Source organism: Carlito syrichta, unplaced genomic scaffold (assembly GCF_000164805.1).
Source record: "Carlito syrichta isolate Samal-C Ts95f unplaced genomic scaffold, Tarsius_syrichta-2.0.1 Scaffold303960, whole genome shotgun sequence".
NCBI lineage: Eukaryota > Metazoa > Chordata > Mammalia > Primates > Tarsiidae > Carlito > Carlito syrichta.
This window is the reverse complement of record NW_007248056.1, coordinates 174,120-197,940: the sequence shown is the minus strand read 5'-3', so window position 1 is coordinate 197,940 and position 23,821 is coordinate 174,120.

Genomic DNA, 23,821 nt, shown 5'->3' with positions numbered 1-23,821 from the left:
GGCCAATGCAAGGCCAGCCATAGTGTGACTGTGGTCTTGCCATAGGAGTCACAATTTCCCAAACTCACTTTCATGTTGTGAACATCCTTTTGCTTTCTGGACCGTCTGACACTTTTGCTCATAGCCATTCTTTATGTTTGATTAGGGTCTTGCCAGATACTTCCACAGCTACATTCCTATAATTGAAAATGACAGCTTCAAGACCCATCAGTGTTTTACTACCTTGTCATTTCTGAACTGTTGTTTTAGGGAAACAGTTGGCCCTCTAATAATGCTTTATAATCTGACTTTCCAGATTCACATCGTTGCTTTAACTGGGTGGGAAATCCCTCGACCCACAGAGTCCAGCTGTCAACCTTCCTAGGCACATACTTGGATATGTAAGGATTAAAGCCTAATGAGATATTCAGTAATTCAGTGAAAACTTATGACCCGTGTCCAGCATTTCCATGTGCCTCCTTCTTGTTCAAGAAGACTACACGTTTGATTAATAATCTATAACTTCTCCAGACACCTATCATCTGGAGAGTCATGCCTTTTGATCTGCCTGCTCTGAAGATCTTAATTCCTTGAAATCATACTGCATCATAGTCTAACTTCAGTTTCTCTAAGAAGTGCTTGCATTCTTGACTGCGTGCTTTGTGTTTCTGTGATGCCTCTACACTAGAGTTATGAGACTGCCTAAAGCTCTGTACAGTCCATTAAAAACTATTGGCCATATGTAAGGTTGGGATAAAATCTTAATGTTCTCAATGCAAGGATCAAACCATGATGCTACAAAGTCATTGCCTACCTTGTATATCACTCTGTGTTTCCTTCAATGAGCCACTCATTAAGCACAATCAAGGGCAGGCTGTCCTGTTGCTGGGTAGCAATCTCAAGGATATTTGTTGAAATCTGACAGAGACGCTTATCAGGACCACCTGGACAGACTCTCTGGCTATCTTGCCAACATATCTGGACCAATCCAAACTCTATTAACAGGAAACTCTATAAAGGCTGCTTCTGGCTTTCTCAACTTCATGTGCCAGATTCTTGAATGAAACAGTCACATGGGTGCTACCCAGTTCAGACATTTGCCTGTAAGAAAATGTGGAAGAATTCTTTAGCTGGGGTTTTACAAAAATATCAAAATGATTAGTTGTGACTATCTAATCAAAATGCAGAAGGCAAAATATGTAAACAATTTCCCAGAGGGTAAACTTTACTATTATTCAGCTATGATCTGATAGATAATGCAATTTTGTTATTCGTTTCCAATGCCTCCTCCTAAGAAACTGATTAACAAAGCAAATAAAAATTCAGCTTGAAATGCATGAAAGAGCATAGTTTCTCAATGAACTCCTCGTGTTTCTTGCCTGGCCCTAATTTTCCAGTTGTACCCGTTCTCCTCACATCCCCCACTGTTCTGCTCTCATAATACTCTGCCTGGGATGCTGCCTTCCTTGTCCAAAATCCGTCTTACTTTTTGTAGGAACAGAGGTTAACATTACTTTTTCTTGGCTCTGAACACTCGGTCCTGTGTCTGAGTGTGTGCCGCTGTTTTACAGAAATGCAAGAGCTTTTCAAGCTCCTTTCCCCAGACAGCTCCTTGTTTATTGTGGGCTGAAAATGCATATTCTCTGGTGGACAAAAAGTCCCAACAGGCGTAAGTATAGAAGCTATGCCACATCCTGGTTGATGCCATTAAATAACCATTACTGACTATAGCAGTTCATCACCACTGTTAGGTGGTAACCATGGGCTTTGAATTGAGGGAAGGAGAGAGGGTTATTGAACCACAGTGTGCCTCAGGGAAAACAAACTGAGGATTTAGTGGAATGGGAGATACAGGCTTGGGTCTTACGACTTGACAAAATAGAATTAAATCCTAAAGGAGTTGGCTGTCCATGAAAGATTGACTAGAAAATCTTCTATTAGAGGGAAGTGTCCTATTACCACCTTCCTGGGTCTCTGAGTTGGAGAATATTTCTCCTGCAAGAAATCACAGTCAAAATTTGGATACCCTACCCAGTATGAGAATCCAAAAGCAAGAAAATTCATCAGTCACAAAATTAAAAAATGCAAAAGTCATTCTATAATGTCCCTGCCGAACCTTATAGGGAACACTAAGGGAAAAACCCACCCCCACTGAAGATGAGCTCATCACAAAAAAAGGTAAAGGTATACAATGAAAGGGGGCACTATGAAAGGGACAGTTAGCACCTTGAGAATTTAAGATAGTCATATAGTAGATACTTCAAGTAATTTTTATTATATTTAATACAGATCATTTTTTTAAAGGAATAAAAACTGCAACAAAAGAATAGAACACTGTATAAAAAGAACAAGACTTTCTAGAAATGAGAACATACAGAAATACAGTCATTGGCACGTACCAATGGAGGAAAGATACACTGGTTTGCCAGACAAGCTCTCTAAAATCTCTCTGAATGAGTAACAATGATACTGTCTTCAGAACTGGTGACTTTATCGCAGTGCATTATACATCTAAGATAATCACTGACTTCCTCCTCTGCTATTCTCTAGCCGGCATGGGACCACCTGAATAGTCAGGAAACCAGAAAGCAAAGTTGGCTTTCCTTCCAATTGTTACTGAAGCACAACTCCTCTGCGTTTTTCTCCAGGGCTCTGTTGCTTTCGGAGCTTAGTTTATACTCTGTGAAATGGAGAATCACATCCAAGGTTATGGAAGCATTTAACTCATCTCCCTGGCACATCTTTCAAAATCAGAGAGGGGATGAAGAAATCTAATTCTGGGGGCTTCTGAGGCTTTTAGGAACCCAAATATGTTCATCTGTGTGGATAGCAGCCCTAACTCTCTTCATCTTCTGGAATAATATAAACATAAAACTTTGTTCATTGAAGTGTGTTATACACATTTCCAATTTGTTCTAATTATTTATATTTATTTTACAATATAAAAATTAAACATTGATTCTGTGTTACAATTTTTAGTTGCATATGTACAATAAATAATATTTATAACTTAAGGGATAAGATAGCTTAAATGATTCACCAAAACAAGATTAAAGCTAAACAGCTGCAGGTACAGGAATAGAATTGAAAAATATTTGGACACTGGGACATATTCCCTGAAAATTAGAACTTCATTAGCAAGGAATATTTTGTTGCGCCACAAGCAATTGAGTAGTATTTTTATCTAAGCAAGAGTAAGTACTAACTGGATATTCTAAACCTTCCACATTTTAAAAATAGTACTCCCAAATGTTTAGCTCCAATTCACTCCCATTCAGCCAACATGTAACACAACTTTCTGAAAATATACCTTAGACACCGGGGGTGTACAAATGTTCTCTTTCACCCATTGTACCTTTGTCATGTGTCAACTTAAGTTAGCATAAGAAGTTAGAGAGAACACGTCTTGTGGTTCATGAGATGATATTCTTGCTGCTATATTTACAAGTATGAGCGCAAATTTCTGCTAGAAGGAACCTACTGGTGGGTTTAATCACCCAAATTCCCATTAGAAAGGATTCCTGGTAAAAGTAGGACAAGAATAGTAGAGTCTGTCACCTGAGGACTCAAGTGCCACTTCTAATGACATGTTCTTCCATGCAAAAAAAATGCTTCCAACAAACCTGGCCAAGTTGGCTATGCTTGTTTCCCTGTTTAAAGGTAATGAAAAAAACCACATTGTAACTGTATAAATTCATCAATCTTTGAAAATCAGGAAACAGAAACGTAATATGGAATAGAGATAATAAACACCAGATCAGAATGAGATTATATCATTTCTTTCAGATAAATTTGCCATTCTGAAACTACTACAGAAAATTCAAACTCACTCACCTGCTTCTTCATGTCTAGTATGTAAATATTTTAAGAAAAGGATTTACGATCCAAGTATTGAGATGAGAGAGTTTCCTCTCACTCCTCTTTGTGAAAGGACACAGTATCCAGACTTCCCAACACTTCCCTCGGCCAGAGCATCTAAGGTCAATGACAGGTTTAACTAACTGAGCTTCTAGAATCTTTCTTTCAAGTGTCCCTGACAGCAGCGAAGCTGTATGAACATCTCTGGGGAACTGGAGTGAGACCACAGAAATTCTACCAGTGTGAAATTTCTTTTAAAGAAATTATATTTTTTTAATAAATCATGCTTTATCTCGAGAAATTAATGCAAATTTTGCCTACTAAGTCATTATATAGCCATGTCAGTTTTAGTATGGTAAAGATGTTTTAAATTACTTGTCATCATGCAAACTGTAGCTCTAAGACTGTTTATCCCATGGCTTTTCAGATCCCTGGTTCACTTCTTCAGGCCCCTGGGGATAACCAACATGTCAGGTTGAGATAGGAAGTTAATGGATTTTAAAGTTTACTGGCTCAATGTGACAACTCACAGTGTTGAAACTCACTTTTGACAGCTTACAAAAGTGGAGGAAGGAACCCAAACATTTTGGTAAAAATAGTAAAAGGAGAGGAAGTGCCTGAGAAGGTAAGTCAAAGGTTGTCCTTCCCTGATCATTACATCCTTCACAAATCCTGACCAGACATCACGCTTTGTCTGTATCCCACACTGCATTACACATCTCGGTTTCATCCCCCAGTGTGATGGATAAATTCACTAAAGGCAGGTACCATACCTTATAATGTTTTGAATACCTCACTGTTAGCAAAACAGATTCTCAAGAATATGTGATTAATACAATTAAGAAGTTCATTACGACAAGAGCGTTTTCTGCCTATTACGTACTCAAGTGTTGTGCTAGCAATACAAAAGAATCTTTAAGTCAAGTTACTACTCTACTCCCAGGGAGTATAGGGATCCCCGAGCTTGAAAAATTCACTCGAATCACTTGGAAAAGTCTCTGAGAAGAAGATGAATTCAGGTGAAAATTGTAAAGTTAAACCCCTGCAAACAATCTACTCTGTTTGCAATAATAAGGAAAAAATGACCAGAACATGCTACATACCACTTTTCAATAAATTTTGATTATTCTCTATAGTGGTTTAATGCCCAGGTTCCTTTCTATATAGGCAAAAGATGACTTTTTTCAGGAATACCCTTCTGTTTCCTGGATGGGGTTGTTAGAGTATAATTTCCCTAAGACTCCCTGAGGCAGGACACTCTCCTCTGTATAATGCTTCCTGGTATTTTTGGTGGTCAAAGAAGATTCATGATACCCAAAGTATATTCAGTACTCAAAATATCTAGTCTCTGTGCCTAAATTCAAAACAAAAAATAAGTTAGTCTACTCTCAGCACAAACATTTCTTGGAAGTATAAGAGAGAACATAGCAGACATAAAAGCTCTCATTGAACTTGTATTTCACACTTTTACCATAAATGAGTTAAGACAGTGCCACACACCGGAAGTCTGAGCTGAATTTGGCTGACCAACATAATTATTTTTCCTTGAATACTTTTTTAAAAAGCAAAACCAAAACTGAACAGCTATTTAAAATTCAGAAAACTAATGTAAACAATCCATATTCCAGGCATACTTGGAAACAATGAACTGGTGCTCACACCTCTTGTGGTTGGTTGAAGATGAGTCACAGCAGCCACCCCTTACACAGAGCCTAGGTTCTCCAGCTGGCTACACTTCACTGCTCCCTATTGCTCTCTGGCATTGAGATGGAGCCCCTTAGTTCCCATTCATTGCTGCATCAGAACTGTTACTTTTCTTAGAATAGAAAAAACTTGTCTATTCTGATACTTCTATTAAAGGTGGGAAAACAAAAGAAAGTTTAAAAGAGCCGCTGTTCCCCCTCTTACTTGTAAAAGGCCCATTTTGGCCATTAATATTATCTGTCTGGCCCCTAAGGGTCATTCAGGTTTCATTCATTTCATTGAGAAGAAACATGTGCCTACTTTAGAAGAGACCTCACTTGCACAGTATTAGGAAGAATTTGAAAAACACAAAATTGGATGTATCTTGTTAGTTCAATCCCTACCTACGTATAGTGGTGTCAAGAACTTGGAAGGGCTATCCATTATAGCAGTTCAAGGCAGTTCTGTCATCTTCCTATGCCAGTGCTAAGCAGCTTCACAGACTGAAAAAGTATGTGGTAAGGGGAGCACTCCTCATCTCTAGACAGCCATAAAACTTTCAAGGCAGAGACTAACTGTGGCTGCTAGCACAGCCTACATACTCCTGGTAGTCAAACTGAACAAAATCAGATTCCAACATGGAGCTACAAAGAAAACACATCTGTCCCCTGTCCTCCCAAGCACTAAGGCATTTCCAGTTTCTGCTTAGAACATATTGAGCTGGAGAGAGTATTATTCTCATTCCAATAATACATTTTCCTAAAGAGCCAGGTCATCAGCAAAATCATTAATTTCCTTAAACTCATCAGAGAGTTAAGGTCTCAGGGCAACCAACAAGCCTGAATATAAAGACAGATGCCGCCAAAAAGAAAGGACATAGAGACACTGGCTCAAACATTAAAAAGCAAAGGAGGGAAATATTTCCTCCATAAGAGTAGGCAGGAAGAATTCAGCTAGCTTTGTTGCTATTGTAGTTGTTGTTTAATGAATTGTTAAAAACCAAGGAGTGGCTAGCATAAGATAGAAAATCCTTAAAACCACTGACATAGAAGTTGTGCCACTCATGAGCTGTTTCCATAGATATCTGCTATGTGGTCATGAGAAAGGCAGGGAGCAGAGTGAGAGGTAGGAGAAAGTTTCCCTTGGCCATGCAGGCAGAGAAGAATAGCCATCACTAAGGGACAAGCATGAATCCCTCCCAGACATTTCTCTACTAAGGAAAAAAGTTTTAAGTTGATGGGAGAATGTTGGCAAACCTGTCACTCCAGGGCAATGGGATAGAGAGAAAAGAAAACCATTCTTTATTATTGAAGGAGGTACAGCAGCAAACTGTTTGGACTATGACATCTGAGGTTTCCTATGGCTTATAGAAAAACAGAATCACTGAGCAAGTACAGCCCCCCATTCCAGAGAAGCTGGGACACATGACCTGTTGGACCAGAAAAACAGAGAAGCTGGGATGCACAACCTATTGGACCAGGAAAACAGAAAAATAACCACACTCACACCACTAGAATAGCAAGGACCATATAAAAAGCAATAGCAGTCTACCATTGGAGAGTGTGGTACAAAAGCAAGGAGAGAGACCCTTTCTGAGGTACAGGCACGCAAGAAACGACTGAGGCTGACAGTGGGGCAGAAATATTGAGAGAAATCCTCCAGCAAAATAGCCCCAACCTTGAGCAAAGGATAACGTTAGAGGAACATGAGGCTTTCGATTCACTGAATTTACACAGAGTAACAATCATAACAACACACAAACAAATCCAGCTATTCTCCTGGACGCACTGATTCAACACACACAATAATGGCTTAGCAGTGGAAGTGCGGCATTCTCAGGTGTAAATATTCTTTATCTCAGTCCCAACTTTCCTACACATGATATCTAGCATTCAATAAAAAAATTATGAGGTATACCAAAAAGCAAGGAAATAACAATTCATAATCAAGAGAAAAAGAAATCAATCTAATCAGACTAAGAGATGACCGTGGGTTTGAATGTTGGAATTATCAGAAAGGAAATAACTGAATCTGTTAAAGGTGCTAGTGAAATATGAAAAAAATCATGCATGAAAACATGGAGAATTTTGGCAGAGATATAAAAACCCTTCAAAAAGTCATAAGGAAATACTAAAAATATTTTTTTACAGCATGGTAACAAAAGAATACCTTCAACTGGCCCATCAGCAGACTCAGTACAGCTAAGACAAGAATTAGTGAGCTGGAATATAGATCAAGAGAAATAACTCAAAGTAAACTATGAAGAAAAAGAGAAGTACAGAAGAAATAAAACAGAGTAGAACCAAGGATCCAAAAGTTGTGGGAAAATATCAAATAATGAAATAATCAAATATGGATGATTGAAATCCTAGAACAAGAAGAGACAAAACATAGCAAAACAAACAAATATTTGAGTCAGAGGCTGACACTTTTTTTTAAAAAATGAAAGATATCAAACCACAGTTCCAATACATTCAGAGAACCCTAAGCAGGTTAACAATACACATACACACACATGCATATACATGCACATACCTAGACACAATAAAATCACATTGTAAAAAAAAAAATGCAAACAGAAACTTTCAAAGGCAATCAGAGAGAAATTTTAAAAGCAGCATTATGTAAATGCAAAAAGAAATAAAGATAAGAATTATAGAAGACTTCACACCAGAAACTAGGCAAACCAGAAGATGGTGAGGTGACACCTTCAAAATGCTGAAAGAAAAAGAAAAAGAAAGACTGTCAACTCATGTTCTGTACCCAAAGAAAACATCTTTCAAGGTGAAAGAGAAGTAAGACCTATCAGACAAACAAAAACCAAGAAAATTCATTAGCAGCAAACCTGTACTACAAGAAACATGAAAGAAAGTTCTACAGATAAAAAGAGTATGATAGCAGATAGAAATGTGAATCTAAACAAAGAAAGGAAGATTTCCAGAATTACATATTACAGATTAATATAAAAGTCATTTTTTCTTACTTTTAATTATCTAAATGATAGCTGAATTTGTAAATCAAAAATAGAAGCAATGTATTATGTGCCTGTAGCACTTGCAAAAGTCAGATATATTCCAAAAATAGCACAAAAGATGAGAGAGGGAATACAGCCTACTGCTGCAAGGTCTTGATACCACTTGAGGTGGTATAACATTATTTGTAGGTAGACTGTAACTAATTAAAGTGTATTGTAAGCCATTACACAACCAGCAAAATTTTAAGAGGGATCAATAATAAGGCAATAGTGGAGATAAAATCCAATCATAAAAAAAATAATTAATCAGGTCCAATAAGATAATAGATATATACCATGAATTAAAGAGAAACCAGAGCTTTCTAAGTGCCCAATAATACGTTTTTTTCAAAAACATTATAGAATATAGAAAATAAGGATCAGGCTAGGCTCCAAGAATTTACCAACAAAATGTAAAACTAGCCACCTATCTTTTAAAAAATAGCTGTAAATTATCAGAACAAGCACTAATTACACAGACATGATTGAAGATTTGAAAAAATAAGCTGTGCTAAAAAGAATCAATGGGCTTACATTCTCTCTCTAGCAGCTTAAGCTATTGATTCAAATTCAGTTTCTCACTGACTCGTTTATTCCTGACCCACACTTTTAATACTTCATTCTTTTTGACCTTTAATTGCTGACAGAAAAAGGAAAACTTCTCTAGAAAAGCTTAGTCACAGCAATTTTATTTCATTTGATTTTAGTCTCTGAACACAAGTCAAACAGATCAGCACAAAAACAAATGGTCAGTCTGACTCACAGCATGACTTGAACGTTCCCCAAGAGATAAAATCAGGTCTTCCAGTTTTCCAAAAAATAAGCCCTACAAAAATCTGCAGTAACTCAATCCCCATGTTAAAAACAAAACTTAAAGTAACTGCAATTTGCCTGTAGACTTAAAGACTAAGATTTAGTCATAATTCCACTTCTTATAAAAAGAATGTGCTATTACTATCTCTCTCTCTCTACCTCTTGCTTCCCCTGATGATCAGGGTCTCTAGTTACTCCATGTAACTAATTTACTCATGTTTGAGATCAGAAGATTTCTTGGTCTCTAGAGACATTTATAGCTCTATGTGGTACTGCTTTCAGAATTAGTTTTATAATTCTAAATTATATATTATAAAAGTATCTCAATTGTAGTCATGATAAATTGAAGTAACAAAGGGTCACAATAAAGTTAATGGAAGAAAAAAGTCATTTAATTTCCAAAGCATATTTCAACTTACTGATTTAAGACACAGCTATAAAAGTGCCAACTTCAAACATTCATTTGGTACTTAGATTTGTATTTTTCAATAGGCTTACTCTGAAACTCAGCATGCCATAGAAATAGTATTCCATTCGAAGGCATCTCAGTTTTCAGTTAACCCGTCAGCAAATATTTATGTTATGACCATGTTGGTGCAAACATTCTAGGTTGAGAAGACTTTGTAGAGCTGACAAGATGTGGAGCCATCACATTCTCTTCCTGGTTCAATTACTGAATATTCGGGTTATATGAAATATATATAGGTTATATGAAATATATGAAACTTCCAATATTGGACTTGTTTTGACCTACAACAATGGCAATTTCAAAAATTCAGTCTAATTGTTTTATGACCTAGGCAAATAGCATAACATCTTTCCTCTTGTTTCCTCATCTCTAAATTGTTGGCTTACTGGATTACCTCTGAGATTTACTCAAGTCATAAAAATATATGTAATGTAATCCTGAAAAAACTCACAGAAGGTAAAGACATCAACCCAAGGAGTTTATAGTTTACTCTGGGTAGATAAAAGAGATAAAAATCCTAAAGATCACAGATCCGGTCAGAGAGTAAAGTGCCCTATAGTGGCCTTTTAAAGATTTCTTATCAAATTTGTGGTCAAAATTTTTGGTCAGAAAAAGGAGATGAAAACATCTTGGAAGTATCTCATTCTAATAAGGCAATTTCTATTAAGATAAGTGAGGTCACTTCACAATAATCTCTATTTTAGTTATCTACTTTGAAAAATATCCAGGATCATTTTTCAAAGCCAGGCTGACTGGCTATGACATGCCAGTGTAAATAGTTAAGACTGTGGCAACACTTACACAACCAAAATTTACAAATCTTGGCTATAAATCTCCTGTTTTGTTGATAGACCCCAAATCACAAAATATACTTTCCCCAGACCTGCCTAAACAATGTATTTTCTCGATAATTCCAAAACTGCAGAACACACATGCCCAGGATGCATTTACCCTTATACCATTTTTTCCAAAACTGATCATATTTCATCTTAGCAGAATGACTGCCTCATTTCCTTTTCTTGTGACCCACCTCAGTGTCTATAACATCTGTAGTTCCTGTGAATTATAGATTCTGGCAGCAAGGTCCTGAGATCCCTGAAAAGAGGCCAACCATTTCTACCTACCGACCATTTATCTGCTTGAACCAGACTCACAAGATGAAAAGAGGATAAGTGATCGCTGATGGGCTCACCTTCAAAGGGGAACAGCTGAGGATCATGACTTCATTGACACTTCCCAATAGAATGTGCAAGAAGTATTGAAGCTTATAGGTGAGAGCTAATTAAATATTCATATCTTTCTTTTTCTCATTTTATTTTGTTTAGCATTTTCAATGTTTAGAAAAGCTTCTCAGTGATAAACAACTAGAACACATTTGCTGAGGGTATCTGACTCCTGTAATAAGTAACATCATCCAATTTACTCCAGTGTCTTCAACAAATACGATCATTTTCTATGTAAGGCAGAACATGAAAAAATGGAAACATACTGAAGTATTCCGAGGGTGACAAGTTATATTGCCTAGGAGGTAATTTACTTTAAAAATAGTTCAGTATAAAACAGCGTAATGTACATATGCAAAGTATCCTTTAATCCATACACTAAAGGTAGTTACTTAGTATGATCAGGAATCCACAGTTCAGAGGTAGCTTTTGGGCATTTCAAATATTGTTATCGAAATGAATACCAGAAGGCATATTAATGAAAGACATGAGTGGTGTCTGACATACGTAGTTGGGTACAAAGAATTATAAGAGTTAGTAAGCTGGGTAGGTGAATCACTCCAGAGAATAGTTCAAGATATGTATCTCATTACCATTCCGTCACTCCACATTAAAGAGAACCTGACAGTTCTCTGCCTTAACTATCACGAAGTCTGTTTCTGTCTTCAGAGTATTATTGTATAAAAACTATATGCTATTATAACGCAAAAGTACACATGTAGTCATTCAGAAAAGCACAGAGGGAAACATTAAAAGATTGCATTATTAACTGAAATCAGGTGGCAGAAAAGAAAAGGGGAAGGAAAAAACTTGCTTTTTTTTCATTATTTAGAGTAGAAAAACAGTAAATGATGTATTAAAAAAACAGGGATTCAATGTATTCTATAAATGTAACCATTGAAACAAAAATAAATCATTTCTAAAATATCGGAAGCATGCACTGGAAGCAAAGCACACAGACCACATAGTAAAAGACATTTTTAAAACCTATTAAAATAGAAAATATAAAATAACTTGAGAGAACACAAAGCGATACTCATTAATAAATGTAAATGGGGTCACCATTTACTAACACATATCTAAAACTAAACTCTCTAACAAGCACACTGGTTCAGTAATCTATTGCTGCAAAATAACAACCTCACACTTAGTGGCTTAAAACAATAATTTATTATTATTTTACACAGTTCTGTTGGTAAACCAGGTTCTACTCGGAAGTTCTTGGGGTCTCTCATGACGTTACAGTCAAACTGCAACTGGACCTGGGGGCCATCAGAAGGCCCCGTTTGGGACCACCAGGATGGTTTTTTCCTCTTATGCTTTGGGCTTCAGATGGAAAGGCCTGAACACCTCCTCACTGATCAGGCTTTCCTCTCTCTTCAAGCAACACTCCACAGACTTAGACTGGGATTCTTCACAATATGGCAGTCTCAGAATAGTCTGTCTTCATATGTGGCAATTGGCTTCCTTGAAGTGAGTGTTCATAGGGATCCGGGAGAAAGTTAGAGGCTTCTTAGGACTAGACTAAGGAAGTCATGCAGCATCATTTCCACCTATGTACTATTGGATAAAAGCAAGTCCCAGGCCAGCCCAGAATCAAGGTAAAAGGACAACACAGGGAGAGGAATGCCAGGGAGTATGACTCATTGACAGGCAGGACCACATTTCATAGGGGCCCGCTATTGGCAACTACATACATAATTAAGGTATTTCCAAAAGGTAGAAAATAAAATGGTCAAGACACGCGCCAACAAAAAGAAAGCAGAATTTGCCATCTGGAATAGGAAATGGGGTGAAATTTGGCAAAATGGCATACACTAAACAAAGTAGGGCATTTTAAACACTAAAAGCTTCAGTTCTTAGGAAATACACAATAATTGCAAATGTCAATGTACCAAATAAGTAACCTCCATAAAATAGAAATTACAGGAACAAAAACATACTAAGAGTCAGAGATAATGATTTATTTCTCTCAGTCCATGAAAAAACAACTACAGTATATAGTTTTTAAAACCTCATTAACATGATTAAAAGGTACCTAAAGGAAAGACGTCAAACTTGGCAACCTAAAAATGGAAAATACCATCTTTTCAATTGCCTGTGAGACAGTCATTAAAAAAGACCACATATTGGGCTATAAATAAACCCCAACTTATTTTTAAAATAATACAGAAAACATTCCATGATTAGAATGTGAATAAAATCAGAATAACAGAATCAACAATAAAAAAGGACTTTGGGAGTGAAAAATTTGAAAACAACTTTAATTCTTTGGTCACAAAGTAAATTCAAAATGAAAATGCAGAATTTATTATTTTTGTTTTTTAAAAAGGCCAGGCTAGGTGACTCAGCCTGTAATCTCAGCACTTTGGGAGGCAGAGGCGAGTGGATTGCCTAAGCCCGCAGGTTCAAGACCCACCCGGGCAACTTGGCGAGAACTCGTTTCTACAATAAATCAAAAAATTAGCCAGGTGTGGTACAGCACACCTGTGGTTTTGGCTACTTGGAAGGCTGGGGCGGAAGGATCCCTGGAGTTCAACAGGTTGAGGCTGCGGTGGTCAGGAGCGTGCCACTGCACCCCAGTCTGGGTGACAGAGTGAAACACCAACTCAAAAAAAAAAAAAAAAAAAAAAAAAGATGAATCCACTATTTTTCAGGTCCTGTGGGATGCACCCAAAATGATGTTAGAAGAAAATCTTTAGTTTTAAATATTTATTCTTTTTAAACATTATTCGAGAAGAATAAAACAGATCATTTAAATACCATTTTCAAACACTCAGAGAACAATAAAAGAAGCCAGACAAAGTCAGAAGGAATTACTAAACAGAAAAAGTAAATGAGTTGCAAACACAAAAGACAACCCATAAATAAATTCAAAAGCTAACTTAAAAAAAAAAAAGATAAACTACTCATTTTGTTTTAAAAGGAGAATATATAAAACAAAAAAGAGGACAATCAGACTTAGAGGAAATAAAAAGAAGCATGAGTTTAATATTTCCTTAACCACAGTAACAAAAGGGAGGGATCAGTAGTCACAGGACACTGTGGGGGTGGAGGGATATAACAACACAAAGGGTACCTGATCCAGGGGAAGTGAGGACAGTTGGGGGCCCAAACTTCACCTGCACATACATTATATTTGTACCTAACCCTGACTAGTACCCCACACCTTTATAATAAAATAAAGTAAAAAGAAAAATTTAAGAGTTTAATATTTCTTAATCCTATGTAAATAAATTGTAACACCTAAATTAAACAGAAAATAGTCATTCAGCACTTTGGGAGGTCGAGGCAGGAAGAGTATGTGAACCCAAGAGTTTAAGGCCAGCCTGGGCAACATAAAACTCTACAAAAATAAAACTCTACAAAAATAAAACTAAACATAAAAAAAAAAAATAACCAGAGCTATATACCAAAAACAAAAAAACAAAACAAAAAAAAGGCAAAGAGTCACATAGAAATCTTCCAAACCCTTAAAGAAAAGACAAATGCACCAGAAATATATACAAGTTTTGTTTGTCAATTAAAAAAGATAAATCCAAAATTATTTAAATTGTTGGTGCCCATAGAAAAAGAAGGAATACTTCAAATTTTATTTTATGAAGTGGATATAATATTGATACCAAAGATGATAAACAGCTAATTGTCTTATATATAAATATTAAAGTAAAAATTCCATATAAAGTATTTGCACCAGAATCAAGCATAATTTCTCTCAAGAAAAAAAGGACAGTTAAACATTAATTCAATATTAGACATATATTTCCTCATATTATAGACCTAAGAGGAAAAATCAAATGATCATTTTTATAGGCACTGAAAAAGGCATATTTCAAAATTTGAGCATCATTCTTTGTAAGAACTCAATAAAATAAAAATAGAAGTTTCCTTAACTTGATAGAATATAATAAATTTAGCTTAAATATTAATGGTGAGAAAAAAGCAAGAATCTACAGCTCCCATCACTACTGTATAATATTTTAAGAGAGAAAAAGGCCAAACATAAAATTAAAGACAAAAGGGAAAAATCACCCTTGTTTGCAGATGATGCGATTGTTTACCAGGAAAGGTACCGAAGCCAACTGAAAAACCACAATGTAGTAAACAAGAACCTAGTAACATAATAAAGCATAAATTGATAGTCAGAAATCAATAGCTTTCAAATATAGAAAGAAATAACAACTTAGATAATACTGGCTATGACAATCATAAGACAGCAATAAAACGTAAAATAATGGGAATACACAAGGAATGTGAACACCTATTAGTAGGAAAGTTTTAAACTCCATTGGGAAACATGAAAGTGGCTTGAACAAATGGAAACACACAACGTGTTCTTGGCTAGAAAGACAAAATATAAAAATGTCAATGGGCTCTTGTTTACAAATTTAACATTCACTAAAAATACCAACTTTAGAGATGAGGGAAGGGATAGAATGATAGAGAGCAATTAGACAAACTGATTCTGTTTATATGGAAAAATATACAGAATGACTTGGAAAATTTTAAGCCAGAAAAACAGAGAGAGGAGTCCAGGCTCTATCAGATATTCAAATATATTGTGAAGTCTCAGAAATGAAAACAAAATTGTACTAACGTATCAAGAGACTGGTTAAAGAGATTAAATAGAAAACCCAGACAAGACTCAGTACACAAGGAAATTTAGTATCTGATAAAGGTGGCATCTCGATTTAATAGGGAAAAATAAACTCTCCCATAAAAAGTGTTGAGACATTGGTTAACCATGAGAATTAGGACCTATACTTCATACTATAATAGGACGGATTTTGGTTGGATCCAAGATTTGTCTAAAAATTTAAACCATAAAAGTCTTAGAAGAAAACATGACTAAATGTCTTCATAAACTTGAAGTAGAGGAGGTCTTTTGACTCTCTCTGATGTAAAAACAAGTCTACCTAAAATAAAACAAAAGGTATCGATTTTACCTACATAACACTAAAAATCCTTCTTATGCCAAAAATAGAGCAAAGCAAAACAAAAAATATTGCAAGCAACTTCAAAAACTGAAAAAAAATTCTTGCCATTCTTATTGTAGATAAAGGGCTAATATAATATATAAAAAGTACTGCCCATTAATATGGAAAAAAACACTCACACAAAAAACTCGATGCTACTTTAACATCTTAAAGCAAATACAGTCTTGGACATGAAAGGAAAATGTAAATTAACACTGGTCCTTAATAATTAGGCCTTAGACTTACTTAATAAATCTTGGAACCAATTGGCATCCTCAAAATTCTGCTTCACATTTTGAAAAACCACTCCCCGCCTCTGGAATTTCCCTGCTCCCTCCTTTTAAAATTTTATTTATTTATTTATTTATTTATTTATTTATTTATTTATTTATTATTTGTTTGTTTATTTTGCACTCCACTTGCTTACGAGACTAAAAATCTAAATACACATATTTCTGATGAGCCCCAAATCACTCCCCACCTTTGGAATTTCCCTGCTCCCACTTAAATTTCATATGTTTGTTTGTTTGTTTATTTCACCCTCCACTTGCTTACAAGATTAAAAATCTAAATAAGCAAATTTCTGATGAGCCCAGTTTACTAAACAGTCTGTGAAAGGATCAGATAGTGAAGGCATTACCCTGCTCCCCTACCCGCGTTACCCTTTGCTCTTCCTTTTTGCTTGGAGTTGTCTTGTCTTTAGTGAATTTACTATGTTTTCAGGCCTGCATTTCAGAAGGACTTCAGAAGGGTTTCGTGAAATACTTAAATTGATTTTGCTCTATTAACCCCTGCTTCCCAGAGTTTCTTTCTTCAAACAATGTGCTATTTTGTTTCTACCTTCAGTGGCTGCAAACCTTTGAAAATATGAACTAAGTAACTTGAATTTCTGTCTCTTGTTCTGCCATTAGAACCTTTTCTTTCTAGGGACTATTCCCTTAATGAGATAGAGAAGGGCTTCTTCCATTAACACCCATTCTTTGTTATGGAAGCACTGCATTTGCCTTTTCTCCTCCCTCTGCAATCTTCCCATACTTGTCCCCATGGGCAGATATTCCATCTCGATTGGGGACAGAGACACTGCCTGGAGTTAGGGCCGATGCTAAGGTTGACTTCTCCACCCCATCATAAATTGCAGACACACCTTTGGGGCCTCTCAGGGCCCTCTCCTGGAAGCCTCACTGGCTTTGCAATTGGACAGAAGTTGACTGACCCCTTTAGACTGTCCCAGATTTGATCAGACCTCTGCCTAACTAGATGCTCCATTCATACAGTTAAGGCACAAGACGCCATCCACCTACTTCAAGATGCAAAGACCTGTTGACTGACACTTCAAAAGAGAATTCAGGTGTGAGCAGGACACCAAAGGCACACTGCTGCACAGCTATTGATAATTTATCTGAACTGCAAATACAATTTTTGTTTCCTCAAGATATTTTTAAACTGGAGTGAGGTGCACCCTCATGTTGATGAGATCAGGAATATTCAGATCAGGTGGTGTGGCTGTAGACAGCACCTCCGTATTGAGAGCAGACATCTACTAACCAAATAATCCTACCAAGAACAGCCTGTTTGCTTTTCTTGCAGGGGAAGAGGGGGGTGGAGGGAAAACCATTAACTTAACCACTTTTCCCTTAATTATTTTAACATTGTGCATTTCTTCAGAGCTCCAAATTATACCTAATGTCTTGTAATCAATTATGAGTTCCTTTTACATTTTTCCATGAAATATTCCAACTCTGTTTTTCAGCCTCTGAATAGTAAAAGCCAAAATTGTTTTAACATCCTATCAATTTTATTTTAATGAGGGTATCATCAATAAAAGGGACCACATAAATGTCCAAGAGAGACCTTATAGGTCTTATATCTTGTCCACCTGAGTTATGTGCAACTATTATCTCTTGACATAACCCCATGCCATGTGGGCAAAGGTATATTGTGCCCTTTGTGAAATGAAAGCAATCTGTCTCCTAGACACCTTATTGATTGGAATGTGTAGCCTCCATATATATACTTCACTGAAATTAGTTATTTATTTAGTGACGTGGACAATGTCAAAGAGCTCTCCCTTTCTATTGTTTTGCTTAATAATAGATAATCTATTATAAATTTCTGTGCACCTCTGGCTTTTCCAATTATAAATTGTATGACTGTAGAGTCTGATAAATTATTCCTGTCTCTCCTAAACCTTTGATTATTTGAAAATTTGCAAACCTCCATTGTTAGCTCTGGCTATTAACTTTGTACTTAGTGTTGGGTAGTTAAACAGCCACTTATTCACAATCCCAAGTGTCTTGAGTTTGTTTTCACTCGATGCCAAAGGGTCTTCCCCAGAAAAATATACATTTGGGGTGTGTATTTAAGTAGAATAGGTCAGACTGTTGCAAAAGAGACTTGTGCTATTAATGGTTTAAACAAGATAAAAGGTGACATTGCCTGAACAAGTTCCAGGCTGGCATAGTAGCCTTGATGCATAAAGATTAGTGTTTCTTCTGTCATCTGTTTTTCTTCTATAATATCAAAGTTTGATGTGAAACTTGAGGCTGTAGATTTTCTATGCCAAGATCTTGGTTTTTATGTGCAGAAGCCATGAACACCCTATGTAGTTAAGAAGACAAGAGAATCTATGTACTTGGGCAGCTGCTGAGCCTCCAAAGGAGATACAGATGCTGTTCCAGGTATAGATCTCATCTCACATCTTATTAAACAAACTGAACTATTCACACTACAACATGGGTAGCTCTCAAGGAAGAACCATCTGAGTGAACCACACTGAATGTGGGAGAAAATAATCTCAAAAGGTTATATATAGCATGACCCCATTTATATGACCTCCTGGAAATAACAAAGTATAGAGATGAACAACAGACTAGTGGGTGCCAGGGGTTAGATATAGTGTGGAAAGTCACATGAGAACCATTGTTAGAGAAAATAAAGGCAGTTTCACTTTTATTTCTCATGAAATTGAGACTCCTCCATCCAGCCTAGGGTACTTCCTTACCTGGTGCATAGTGAGTTATCAAAGCATAGATGCTCTCATTGTTCCTGCTCAGAGAGAAAACCTGAGGCAAAAGAGTGAGATTACCAGACAGCCATTTCTACTTAATGAGAAATCTTCCTAATGACAAGAGCTGCCAAACAGAGCATCTTGCTGACCCTTGAAAGTCAGAAATATTGGGAGACGGAATACCAAGCCAAGGCTTGACAGCCAAAAGTGACTGCAGTGCTGCCATTGGGTGAGAGATGAGGCTAAACCCCTCTGAAGCCCTTTCCAACATAAAGTCTATGAATTCTTCTTTCCTCGTCTCTAAACAAAATACTTCAAAGCCTTTTGCTTGCTCTTATTAATCTTGCCAACAAAAGCAAACAGCAATGTGACTGGATCCAAAAATTCCCCACTGTTGGACTTCTGATGCCAGCTCATTTTCTTGATGCAGAATACCACTCACATGCGTCTACTGGAATATGTTACTCTGCAATAACGAGACCTCAAAAAACGAAAAGCAAAGGAAATAGAACCCATTATGCAGTCAGGGAGCCAAGGGCATTCTCCAACTTGGAAGACTTATTCCCACAGTCAAAAACCGAGGATTTGCGTGTTTAGTAACTTTACTTTCAGGTCAGTAAAACCTATTTATTTTCTAGCTATTTCCCTCCCCAAGACAAAAATGTAAGGTGCTTCCCAATCTAAAAGAATGAGCTACCAGTCCCTCTGTCAACCTGGGCAATCATCATAGATACGGCATTCAGGGAAAGTAGCCAGACATAGACAAGTCCACCCAATCTGCTTCCACTTCCATGAAGTTTCAAGAACATGCAAAACTAGTGAATGATGACAGAACTCAGAATAGTGGTTATAAATGGTGTGGAGAGAGAGATTAGGCAAAGACCAGGTACTGTGTTTTGATCTTGGTGTTGTGTACAGAGGTGTAGATAGATGCAAAACGCATCATGCTGTACACTTAAGATTGAGGGCAGGTATACTGCATGCCCATTACTGCTGGTAGGTTATCACTTCGTTTAAAAAATTAAAGTGGCTTCAAATAATGTAAGATCTGGACAATGAAACAATACAGGAAGCACGGTGCTTCTAAGAAATTTCTTCTTTTCTGACTCTACAAAAAGGCACAGCATGTTTGTTCTAAAGGTAAGAGAAAACATGACTAATTGTTCTCCAAAGGATGCCAGATATATTTCCCACCCTATGAGGGTAACATTTTGAATTGGGTGAAGAGTATCTTGGAGGCTTTTTGTAGATGAAAGGTTCATAAAAGGTGAAAGGATATATATTCAACTTGGCCTTAAAATAGGAAATCTTGACTTTGTGACGATGTGGATGAACCTGGAAGATTCTATCTTAAGTGAAATAAGCCAGACATAGAAAGACAAATACTCATATGTGGAATCTAAAAAAGTCAAACACATAGAAACAGAGAATAGAATGGTGGTTACCAGGGGCTCGGAGGGAAGTGAAGGGGCTGGGAGATGTTGATCTATTAGAACAGAAGGAATATGTTTATTGGACCATGCAACAACTGTAGTAAAAAACAATGTATTGTGTTCTTGAAAGTCACTAGGAGTAGATTTTAAGTGTTCTCACTACAAAAGAAGAAATAGGTGAGTGAAGTAAGGTATGTATTAATTAGCTCAATTTAGGCATTCCACAAAGTATCCATATTGCAAAACATGTTGTACACGATAAATATATATAATTTTGACTTCATTAAATGAATAAATAAGTAATTTTTAAGATGAAGAGAGTTAGAAGAAGTGATAACCAGCAGGAGAAGAACCAAGTTTCTGTGGATGGCAGCCACATGGAAACAGTGTCCTGTGCCATCAGCATCCTGGAGATATCATGAATCCTTGTTCCTGGGGAGCAGCGGGGCTCACCGATGGATGACTTCAAACATGGCGTGCAGCACCTTGAACAAAGATTCACCGTGATGTGAGTTGCAAAAACAACTGCATTTTAATCTCCATTAGAGCTGGTCTACCAAACTGGGTATGTTTGTCTGACAATTGCCACAGAGCAACTGAGATGCTACAGCAACTGAGATGCTAGAGCAACTGAGATGCCAGCCACCTTCCTTCAGAGAACCTGTGCCCAGAGGAAGCTAATGGTCACCACCACCAAATGGGCATATCTGCCCTGTTTTCTGATGTCTGTGTAACCTCTAGCTTTTGTCATGTTGCCACAGGAGACATGAGTAACTTGCATCTGGAAAACTCAATCGGAAATCAGACTTGAGTCTGAAATCTGTCTCAGAACCAGATGGCCTGGAGAACTATTTTCATCTTTCTGTCTGCCCTGTGCCGTTCTAGGAATTTTATTTTTATTCTTTTTAGTTGAGGATCTAGATCTAAACAAATGTGGTTGTGTTCTGTTCTAGACCTTTTCAGGGATAATAATGTAAACCTCTCTGCAGCATCCAACTTGGAAATAAGACGTGGATTCCATGGAATACAGTATTGTCAGCAGTAAAAGTGTCCCACTGTAAGGACCAGACTGCTCTGCTGAGGTCACATCTGTGACACTGTCTCGTCCCTGTGCTGGCTGGCAAAGACACAGATGAGCAACCAGAAAAGCAATAAAAGTATGAAATAAAGATATTAAGGATGCAAGGGAGTTGTTTACCACAAATATTGTCTCCAGGCTGTCTGCACAAAAAGCCTGGCGCTACATTTTAAATGCAGCTGGCACTGACAGGAGAAAATTTTAAATGTCAAGCAAATTCAAAAGAAGACAAGGAAATGGTTTTAAACAAAGTCTCAAGGCATCCATTTGAAAAACATCAGGGTGAAAATGAGAATTCCTGGAAATTCAGCTGGCAAAACATCCCCAACAGTCTGAGCTCCCCCAGAGCATCACCCTCCCAACCCTCACCCCGACTCTTCCAGGCTCCCTCTCCATTCATATACAGCTGGGTATGAATTTGGATTTTAGAGTGGTAAATCCTGGGCTTGATTCCCATCTGTACAACTTATTTAGCTGCATGATTTTGAGCAAATTGTCATCCTTGCTAAGCCTCTGCTTCCTCGTCTTTTAAATGGGGATAATAAAGCCTAAGTCCTAGGACTCTGGAAAGATTAAACAAAGCATTCAAATACATAGCATGCAATAAGGTGCAAATATATTAATTAACACCCTGGTCCCCCTTTATGCCTTTGTGTATTCTCATTGCTAAAAATGGGCTGCCTAATGTGACCTAAATTCCAAAGTACAGAATAAAACAAGCCTCATTAGAGAAGTCATGAAGATCTATAGCAGGTGTCACTTTTCCTGTAAAGAACCAGATAGTAAACATTTGTGGCTCTGTACACAATATGGACTCTGTTATAACTACTCAACTCTGCCATTACAGCATGAAAACTGCCCTAGACAGCATGTAAAGCAATGGGCGTGGTCATTCCAATAAAATTTTCTTTACTAAAGGAGGTTGAGGGTCATAGTTTCCAATCTCTGATCTATAGTTTATTGCTGAAAGTAAACTGCCAGTCTTTGATTCACTGTAGTAAGTAAATTATTTAATGGCAAAGAATCAGAGAGAAAAGAACACCAAACCTGGAAAACATGAATTTGAGTCCTGGCTTTATCACTTGCTGCTAATTTACTCTTGAGCAAATTACATAGTGTCCTTAAACCTTGTTTAAAAGGTTGTTTGTTAGGAGGCTTACATGCAGGAGTATAGTAGTTAATTTTATGTGTCAATGTGACTGGGCCACAGGTGCACAGATATTTGGCTAAACATGATCCTGGATATGTCTGTGAGGGTGTTTCTTAATAAGATTAACACTTAAATCAGTAGACTGAGTAAAGCAGATTGCTCTCCCCAATGTGGGTGGGCCTCATACAATCTGTTGAAGGTGTGAATAGAACAAAAGAGCTATCCCTCTCATGAGTAAGAGAGAATTTTTCCTGTTTCATAGCCTTTGAACTGCGGCATCATCCTTTTCCTGCCTTTGAACTTGAACTGATACATCAGATATCTTCCTGGACCTTGAGCCTGCTGGCTCTCTAATGGAAACCACACCATTGGCTCTCTTCAGTCTCCAGTATGTCGCCTGAAACTGCTGGGACTTTTCAGTCTCCGTAATTGTGTGAGCCAATTCCTCATAATGGATGGATGGATAGATTAGATACATACATACATACATACAAAGTTCATGAATGATTGATAGATATCAATTGATCTATATTTATAGGTCTGTCTATCAATCATACATCTATCTCTCTACAAGTTCTATTGGTTCTGTTTCTCTGAAGAACCCTGACTAATACAGAGAGTATAGTGCCACTTACTAGTTAAGAGACCCGGGAAAGTAGAGATGTGATTTTAGTTGAGGTACTTGTCTTCTGTGTGCCTCCTTTCCTCATCCATAAAATGGAGTGATAATAGTGGCAATGACCTCAGACAGTTGTGACGAGAATTAAAGGAGCTACTTCATGGGATATGACTAGAGCATGCCTTTCTCACCATAAGAATTCAGTAAAGATTACTATTATTGAAGTTAATAATAAATAGATATCATATTGGAACATACATTGAACATGGTGAAGCATTATACTTTTGTTCTGTTTTGTTTTGATTTAGAGTCTCACTCCGTTGCCCAGACTGGAGTGCAGTGGCCGTTCCCGGCCACCGCAACCTCGACCTGCTGGGGCTCCAGCGATCTTTCTGCCTCACCCTTCAAAGTAGCTGGAACTACAGGCACACGCTACCAAGCCTGGCTATTTTTTTTTTGATTTATTGTAGAGATGAGGTCTCACCAAGTTGCCCAGACGGGTCTCGAACCTGCGGGCTCA